At 48.8% G+C, this 9,695-nt stretch overlaps 1 pseudogene; it reads left to right on the plus strand.

Annotated features, from left to right (window-relative positions):
• Nucleotides 1-773: 773 nt before the first annotated feature.
• On the plus strand, nt 774-3,849 carry LOC147258463 (uncharacterized; annotated as a pseudogene).
• Nucleotides 3,850-9,695: the final 5,846 nt, after the last annotated feature.

A 9,695-nucleotide genomic window follows, 5' to 3' on the forward strand; every position in this document is an offset into this window, starting at 1 on the left:
TTTTGGTTATTTATACACACACACACACACATACATATATATATATATATATATATATAGAGAGAGAGAGAGAGAGAGAGAGAGAGAGAGAGAGAGGCATTATACAATTTTTTAATTACTACTATTTTGCTCTGTATACTATGATTGTGAATATTTCATTACTGATATGTACGCTTGTATATGGTAAAGCTACAGTAATTTTTCTTGGATTGTGCTTAATTCTAGCATGGTGCATTTGTAGTTTGTCTTTGACTTGACCAAAATGATCAGCAAAGGGGAGTACACCTGTACAGAAGAAATCAACAGGGGGTGGATGCAAAGAGGAAGCTTAGCTGGTGAAGCACACAGGGACAGAGCAGTGGAGCAAGAGGACAGGCACAGAGGACATGCAGCAAATAGATGTAACCACTCAGCCAAATCAGGCAGAATAGTTGGCAGTACTGAAGCTACAAGTTGACAGCCAGCAAGCTTTCCTGACAGAATGTATACGTACAGTTACAGTGCAGTGTGGTATATATATATATATATATATATATATATATATATATATATATATACACTCTTGAATGCTGGGTTGAAAACAACCCAAATTGGGTGAAATTGCTGACCCAGCTACCAAGAAATGGGTTATCAGATTATCAGTATGTGATACACACATCAACAGTTTCCACTTTTATAAACAGTACATCATTAAAAGCAAAATCTCAGAAACACAATGAATTAATGGGGGGTTAAATGGAACAATCCCTCACTTAAAAACACCATAACACAATTGCCCGGAGCTTCTACGGCACCTGTGGATGATCCTGAAGGTAGTTTGGAGGAGGAGGAAAGTTGCTGACCAGTGGAGGCGTGTTGAGGGAGTATGGATCCCCAAAGAGGAGAACTCAAAAGACATCCACCAGTTTCGTACCATCTCACTCCTGAGTGTGGAAGGGAAGGTGTTTTTCATCATCGTCTCACGAAGACTGACAGAGTTTCTCCTCAAGAACAAATAGATCCACCCATCAGTACAGAAGGGAGGGATCCCTGGAACACCTGGCTGCTTGGAGTACACTGGAGTCGTCACTCAGCTAATCAGAGAGGCCCATGAGAACAGAGGTGACCTAGCTGCTATAGGCTTAGACTGCTGGGGGACACATCAGGTTACATGGAGCTCTTCCCTCCTCTCCTCTCCTCTCCTCTCCTCTCCTCTCCTCTCCTCTCCCCCTCTCTCCTCTCCTCTCCCCCTCTCTCCTCCTCTCCTCCCTGCACATTTTTGGAACTGTCATTACCACTACTTGTTGCACTTTGTAGTTTGGCCTTGGTGTCTCGCAGTCTCTCTGTGTTTCCACAGATCCACCAGAGCCCCAACCGCCGCCTGCATCGCCCCCCCCCCCCTCTTATTCCCGACTGTTACACCAGCCTGCGCTCCCCTTCCATAAACCAGTCTGCCATCCAGTCCTCCATCAAGCTGGCTTGCTCTCCCTGCCTCCCCTTCCAGAAGCTTCCTTCTTCAGCTGTTATTAACATTTCCGTGTTTCCCACATTTTGTATTGTAAACTGTTTTCTTCTCTGTAACAACATCTACTGCACTTCTGTCCATCCTGGGTGAGGGATCCCTCCTCTGTTGCTCACCCTGAGGTTTCTCAGATTTTTCCCTGTTAAAAGGGTTTTCGATGGAGTTTTTCCTCAGTCGATGTGAGGGTCTAAGGACAGAGGATGTTGTTATGATGCCATGTGAAGCCCTTTGAGACAAACTGTTTGTGAAAACGAGCTATACAAATAAAATTGCCTTGCCTTGCCTTGCCTTGCCTTGCCTTGCCTAGCTGTCTTGTGGTTGGACCTGGCCAACGCCTACAGGTCCATACCACATAAGCTGGTCGAGCTCGCTTTGCACCTCCATCATGTTCCCAGTAAGATCAAGGACCTCATACTGGATTACTACAATAATTTCAGCATGAGGGTCACTTTTGGGTCAGGAACATCAGACTGGCATCGCATTGGGAAGGGAATAATAAAAGGCTGCACCATCTCTGTTATTCTCTTCGCTCTAGCCATTAACATGGTGGTCAAGTCAGCTGAAGTGGAATGCAGAGGGCCCCTGACCAAGTCAGGCGTACAACAGCCACCCATAAGAGCCTACATGGATGACCTGACCATCGCAACAACATCAGTTCCAGGGTGCAGGTGGATCCTACAAGGGCTTGAGCGACTCATGACCTGGGCAATAATGAGTTTCAAGCTGTCTAAGTCAAGATCCATGGTGCTGAAGAAGGGGAAAGTGATCGACAAGTTCCGGTTTGCCATCTCGGGAACTACCATTCCAACAAACACAGAACAACCCTTCAAGAGTCTGGGGAAAATCTTTGACTCCAGCCTGAAAGACTCAGCCGCCATCCTCAAGTCCAGCACAGAACTTTGAACTTGGCTCACCAAGGTGGACAAGTCTGGCCTGCCTGGTAGATTTAAAGCCTGGATCTTCCAGCACTCCATCCTGCCCCGAATCCTGTGGCCATTGCTAATCTACTCAGTCCCAATGACAGCACCGGAGCCCTTAGAGAGGAAGATCAGTGGCTACCTTCGGAAGTGGCTGGGTCTTCCATGCAGCCTCACCAGCGCTGCCCTGTATGGGACAAACAACACACTGCAGCTCCCCTTCAGTGGCCTGACTGAAGAATTGATGGTGACACGCACCAGAGAAGCCCTACAGTACAGGGACTCCAGGGACTGCAAGGTGTCATCAGCTGGCATCGAGGTGAGGACAGGGAGAAAGTGGGACGCTGGGAAAGCAGTGGAGGTGGCAGAGTCACGCCTGAGACAAAAGGCACTGGTGGGCACCGTCGCGACAGGCAGACCATGCCTTGGGTTCTCTCCAAAGACCCTGGTCAGCCAGACCCCCGGCAGGAGAAAGACACCACCTGATCCAGGAAGAGGTCTGAGCAGGCGTGGAGGAAGAGCGCATGAGCAGGGCAGTGGGACTTCGGCAACAGGGAGCGTGGACAAGGTGGGAGAGCGCACTACAGCGCAAGATCTCCTGGTCAAACATCCTCCAGGCAGACTTCCATTGGGTCCGTTTCCTCATTCAAACGGTCTATGATGCCCTGCCAAGCCCAGCGAACCTCCATATCTGGGGAAAGACACCCTCCTGCCTTCTTTGCTCTGGAGGAGGCTCATTGGAACATCTACTTAGCTGCTGCCCGAAAGCCCTGGCTGATGGACGCTATCGTTGGCGCCATGACCAGGTGCTTTCAGCTATTGCAGAGAGCTTAGCCTCAGCCATCAGCTCCAGCAAGCACCATCATGTGCCAAAGAAGGTAGTCCCCTTCATTAAAGCTGGAGAGAAACCCCATGCATGCCAGCGTGTAACAACTGGCCTCCTCCACACGGTATCTGACTGGCAGCTGCAGGTCGACCTGGGAAAGCAGCTGAGATTCCCCCAACACATTATAACAACATCTCTCCATCCGGATGTGGTTACCTCCGAGGTTTCAAAACACCTGATCATTCTGGAGCTAACAGCACCCTGGGAAGAGCGAATCAACGAAGCCAACAAGAAAAAGCGGGCCAAGTACCAGGAGCTGGTGGAGGACTGTAAGGAGAGATGCTGGAGGACCTTCTATGAGCCCATAGAAGTTGTCTACAGGGGTTTTGCAGGACGATCTTCTTGCAAAGTCGTGAGTTCCTTGGGAATTGTAGGAGTGGCAAAGAAGAAGGCAATTAGATCTGCTAGTGAGGCCACAGAAAAGGCCACCTGGTGGCTGTGGATAAAGAGGGCTGATCCGTGGACTGCTGCTGGGACGCAAGTCGGGGCTTGATCAACCCCAGCTGGGTTGCCTGGGCGAGGGTGTCTGGTGTTGCGAGACCTGAAACACCCAGTGACCCCAGGATACATCACTGATGATGCGTCCCAGCGCATCCGTGAGGTGTTTCCTTGTATCATTATTATGATCAATATCTATTTTCCATTATTATCTATATATTATTTTTATATTATTATTATTCGTCTTTGTCGTCCTCTGCTTTATCCGGTGGGTCCGGGTCACAGGGGCAGCAGCCTCAGCAAGGAAGCCCAGACTGTCCTCTCCCCAGCCACTTCCACCAGCTCTTCCGGGGGAATCCCGAGGCGTTCCCAGGCCAGCCTAGAGATATAATCCCTCCAGCATGTGCTGGGTCGGCCTCGAGGCCTCCTCCTGGTTGGGCATGCCTGGAACACCTCCCGAGGAGGACATCCTAGAGGCATCCTCACCAGATGCCCAAACCTCCTCAACTGACATCCGGGAGGCATCCTCACCAGATGCCCAAACCTCCTCAACTGACTCCTCTCAACATGGAGGAGCAACAGCTCTACTCCGAGCCCCTCCCGAATGACTCAGCTTCTCACCCTATCTCTAAGGGAGAGCCCAGCCACCCTGCGGGGGAAACTCATTTCGGCCGCTTGTATTCGCGATCTCGTTCTTTTGGACATTACTCAAAGCTCATGACCATAGGTGAGGATTGGAACGTACATTGACCTGTAAATCGAGAGCCTCGCCTTTTGTCTAAGCTCCCTCTTCACCACAACGGACTGGTTTAGCACCCGCATCACTGCGGATGCCACCCCAATCCGCCTGTCAATCTCCCGCTCCATCCTACCCTCATTCGTGAACAAGACCCTGAGATACTTAAACTCCTCCACCTGAGGTAGGACCTCCCCCCCGACCTGGAGTGGGCAAACCACCCTTTTCTGGCTGAGGACCATGGCCTCAGACTTGGAGGTGCTGATTCTCATCCCAGCCGCTTCATATTCAGCTGCGAACTGTCCCAGCAAGAGCTGGAGGTCGTGGCCTGAAGGAGCTAAGAGGACCACATCTTATGCAAAAAGCAGAGACGACATCCTCCCGCCACCAAACTCGACCCCTTCCACCACCCAGCTGCGACAAGAAATTCTGTCCATAAAGGTTATGAACAGAACCGGTGACAAAGGGCAGCCATGACGGAGTCCAACCTCACCGGGAACAAGTCCGACTTACTACCGGCAAGGCGGACCAGACTCTCACTCCTCCGGTTGAAAGACCGAGTGGCCCTTTGTAAGGAACCATCCACCCCATACTCCTGGAGTACCCCCCCCCACACACACTGGGTGCTCCAGGGAACACGGTCATAAGCCTTCTCCAGATCCACAAAACACATGTGGACTGGTTGTGCAAACTCCCATGCCCCCTACAGCACCCTGAGGCTGAGGAGTGTGATAGTCTGAACAAACCCTCTGGTCCCCTTTCTTAAAGATGGGGACCACCACCCCGCTCTGCCACTCCAAAGGCACCGCCCCTGATGTCCACTCAATGTTGCAGAGATGTGTCAACCAAGACAGCCCCACAACATCCATAGCCTTGAGATACCCAGGGCGGATCTCATCCACCCCCGGAGCTCTGCCACCGCTGAGTTGTTTAACTGCCTCGGCGACTTCTGCCACAGAGATTTGACGACCCCCCAAGCACTCCCCAAACTCTGTCTCCTCCATAGAGTACGTGTTGGTGGGATTGAGGAGTTCCTCAAAGTATTCCTTCCACCGCCCGATTATCTCCCCAGTTGATGTCAGCAGCCTCCCGTCCCCACTGTAAACAGTGTGGGCAAGTTGCCGCCTTCCCCCCCTGAGGCGAGGGACAGTTTGCCAGAAACTTCGGAGCCAACCGGTAGTCGTTCTCTATGGCCTCACCAAACTCCTCCCACGCCCGAGTTTTTGCCTTGGCCACTGCCGCGGCTGCATACCGCTTGGCCTGCCAGTACCGGTCAGCTGCCTCTGGAGACCCACAGGCCAACCATGCCCTGTAAGCCTCCTTCTTCAGCCTGACGGCTCCCCTCACCTCTGGTGTCCACTGCGACCTGCCCCAGCAGCCTTACGGCCACAGCTCACAGCAGCCGCCTCAATAATGGCAGAGCGGAACATGGCCCATTCAGACTCAATGTCCCCCACCGCCCCCGGGATGTGGTCAAAGCTCTGCCGTAGGTGGGAGTTGAAGATCATTCTGACTGGTTCTTTCACCAGGCGTTCCCACCAAACCCTCACTACTCGTTTAGGCCTGCCGGGTCTGCGCAATGACTTCCCCTGCCACCTGATCCAACTCACCACCAGATGGTGATCAGTAGACAGCTCAGCTCCTCTCCTCACCTGAGTGTCCAGAGCATGCAATCGCAGGTCAAATGATACGACTATAAAATCGATCATAGACCTGCGACCTAGGATGTCCTGGTGCCACATGCACCGGTGGGCAACCTTATGTTTGAACATGGTGTTAGTTATGGACAAACTGCGGCTTGCACAGAAGTCCAATAACTGCACACCACTCGGGTTCAGGTCGGGCCTGTTGTTCCTCCCAATCATGCCCTTCCAGGTCATGCTGTCATTGCCCACTTGAGCGTTGCAGTCTCCCAGCAGCACAATGGAGTCCCCAGTCGGGGCACGATCCAGTACCCATCCCAAGGATTCCAAAAAGGGTGGGTACTCTGAGCTGGTGTTTGGCGCATAAGCGCAGACCACCATCAGGACCCCATTCCCGACCCAAAGGCGCAGGGAAGCAACCCTTTCGTTGACCAGGGTAAACCCCAAAGTACAGGCAGAGAGTCTAGGGGCTACCTAAAAGCCCACCCCAGCCCTCCGTCTCTCACCTGGAGCAACTCCAGCAAAAGAGAGAGTCCAACCCCTCTCAAGGACTTGGGTTCCGGACCTGTGTCGAGGTGAGGCCGACTATATCTAGCCAGTAACACTCAACCTCTTCCACCAGCTCTGGCTCCTTACCAGCCAGAGAGGTAACGTTCCATGTCCCAAAAGCCAGCTTCCATGCCTGGGGTTCAGGCAGCTGAGGCCCCCGCCTTGGACTGCCACCCAAGCCACAATGCACCAGACCCTTCCGGTTCCTCCTATGGGTGGTGGGTCCAAGGGAGGACAAGTTCATGTCTCCCCCATGAACCAAGGCCCGGCCACCAGGCGCTCACCATCGAGCCCCTGCCTGGCTCAAAGGCGGGGCGCTGGTGCCCCTCCAGGCTGGGTACACAAACTCCTTGATCTTCTTCTTGTCTCCATGAGGGGTCTGTTGAACCATTCTTTGTCTGGCCCTTCGCCTAGGACCAGTCTGCCTTGGGTGACCCTACCAGGGGCAAAATGCTCCCGACAGCATAGCTCCGAGGGTCACTAGAACACTCAAAGTCCTCCACCACGATAAGGTGACAGTTCCAGGATTATTATTATTATTATTATTATTATCATTATTATCATTATTATTATTGTTATTATTAGGGTTGAATGGAGTGGCATTTCACATAAAAACACCAAAACACAATTCATTATTATTATTTTTATCAATATCTATTATTATTATTATTAATAATAATAATAACAATAATAATAATAATAATAATAATAATAATAATAATAATAATAGTTATTATTATTATTATTATTATTATTATTATCATAATAATAAGAAGAATCAGAACATGTGGAGACTCCATAGATGCCCCTGGAAAGGTACTCCACCATGTTTGTTCCAGGTTGAGGGAAAAAAAATACAAAACAAAAATGAAGTTATTACAACTGGCTAGGTTAGGTTTTCAGCAAAAAATGGGCCCCATATGGGATTGTCAGATCGCACCCAAATGGGATTGTCCGCGGGTTCCATGTTGGCTACAGTCCGTATGGACTGTGCCTTGGTTTTCAGGCCACTGTTTTGTATGGTTTCAGTTATTTTTTTTCTGCTTCAGAATTGTTTTTCTCTGCTTATACAGACTATGCCGTATAATGGAGCACAATCTCATGTTAACTATTTAATTACCACGAGCATAGCCGTGGGCCTCTGCTTTATTACTTTATGCTATGAGAAATACATATAATTCTATGTTACAAGCCTGATTTTCACCGACAAGCTCCGCCGGACCATCCTCAAGCCTCCCCACGTCCAATTAAAAACTCATCAAACTCATCACTGACGGGTTAGACAAAACTCGTCTATCTTGTCACTTGGTAGTCAATGAGTTAATAAGACAATGAGAAAGAACCAAAGATTTGTTAACCATTCCACTCCAACCCTTAACTCAACGACTTGACATCAATGACTGCTACTCAACTCTCCAAGCTGCTTTGCCGGAACACTTTCTTTCCAACTTTGTATGGTGCAGCTGGGAGCAGGATGCTAACTAAGCCTTTCCCATTAGTTGTCTTCAATAATATCTCATGGATATTCTGGAAAAGCCAAGAATGATTTAAGAAATGCAAATGCAAGAAATTAAGTAAATGAGTTAAATGAACACAAATAGATATGTTTTAACCCCGCCTTAAGTCACTTGCAGCTATACTTGTTTACAGGATTCTTAAATTCATCATTACATATGCTGAGAACAGATTAATTTACAACTTGTGCTTGTTGCTCCACAAATTCAATGGGCTGCATTGCAGGCAGATCTTGGGCAGAAGCTCCAACAGCAGACACTGATTAGAGGCTTGAATGCTTTGAAAAATGAAGATCAAGACGTAGTATTAAGTTGTTAAATGGTTCAACAAAATGATAATGTGTCATGATAAAGAAATGAAAGAAAAGTTCCAATTGGGAATACTTACATGGATCTCTCCCCATATCTTCAATTGCATGACTTAAATCAATTGCGATAAATAAGGTACACTGCCACAGCTCTGGACAAATGGCATCTAATCACTACAATATAACAATATTTACAACTATATTTTGGCCTATTCCCATTCTATGTTTAATATACCCTATACCTTATGGAAACATAATGGTTGTCATCATACCCTTTGTGAGAATTTGCAACATGGAGGGGGTGATAGTCACAGATGCAACCAATGTCAACTGCCTGGATTTCTGTGGTTGGAGACGCAGTGAAGGCAAACATATACCTTGCAAAGCCTGTTGTCCCCCACTTTCGCACAGTCAGTTTGACCGCTGAATCCACCAACACAATGCTCTGAATGGTATCAAACTGTGGCTCACCATCAGCAGAGTGTGAAAGCAAAAGTGTCATGCCTGACCTGTAGCTGCATCTTTTGTACACTATCCAGTCTGACAGATACACTTCTGTGAAAACGGCAACTCCATCAAACTCACTTTTCACCCCCTCAAAGTTGTCAATGGTACCAAGGAGTGAGATGCATCCTGGCCCAACTTCAAAATCATGATTAAACTTTTGGCCAGAGAGCAGAGTGTAGCACATCATCATCATTTGATGTCTATAGGCCTGCGTTTTACAAATGTTCTTAAAGTTGCAGGTCACATGGCTCACCCGTTCAAAAACAATCTGTTTTGCCTCAAAATGCATGGACTAAAAGTGAACTAGAGCCCCAAGCTTTCTGATGGCATGGGGGGTAATGCAGCATGAAATGGTGTTTGGGCTTCAGGTGTCTGTCTGGGTAAAGCTCAGCATTAGGACAATAATGTTCCTCAATAAGATAACCCAAAAAGATTACTGCCCTGTATGTCAGTGCGGGAGAAAAGATCAACTTCATGCAGCTAACTGAGGAAAGGTGCAGTTCCCAGTGTTGGTTCCCCTTCTTCCATCTGCGAAGTATCGCTAAGATTAGGAATATCCTTTCCCAGAGTGATGCTGAGAAACTGGTGCATGTATTTATCACTTCTAGGCTGGACTACTGCAACTCTCTCTTGTCAGGATGTCCTAAATACTCTCTAAAGAGTCTCCAGCTGGTCCAGAACGCTGGGTTTTGACAG

Source organism: Aulostomus chinensis, chromosome 7 (genome assembly GCF_037954235.1).
Source record: "Aulostomus chinensis isolate RoL2024-O1b breed Wild chromosome 7, RoL_Achi_v1.0, whole genome shotgun sequence".
Lineage (NCBI taxonomy): Eukaryota > Metazoa > Chordata > Actinopteri > Syngnathiformes > Aulostomidae > Aulostomus > Aulostomus chinensis.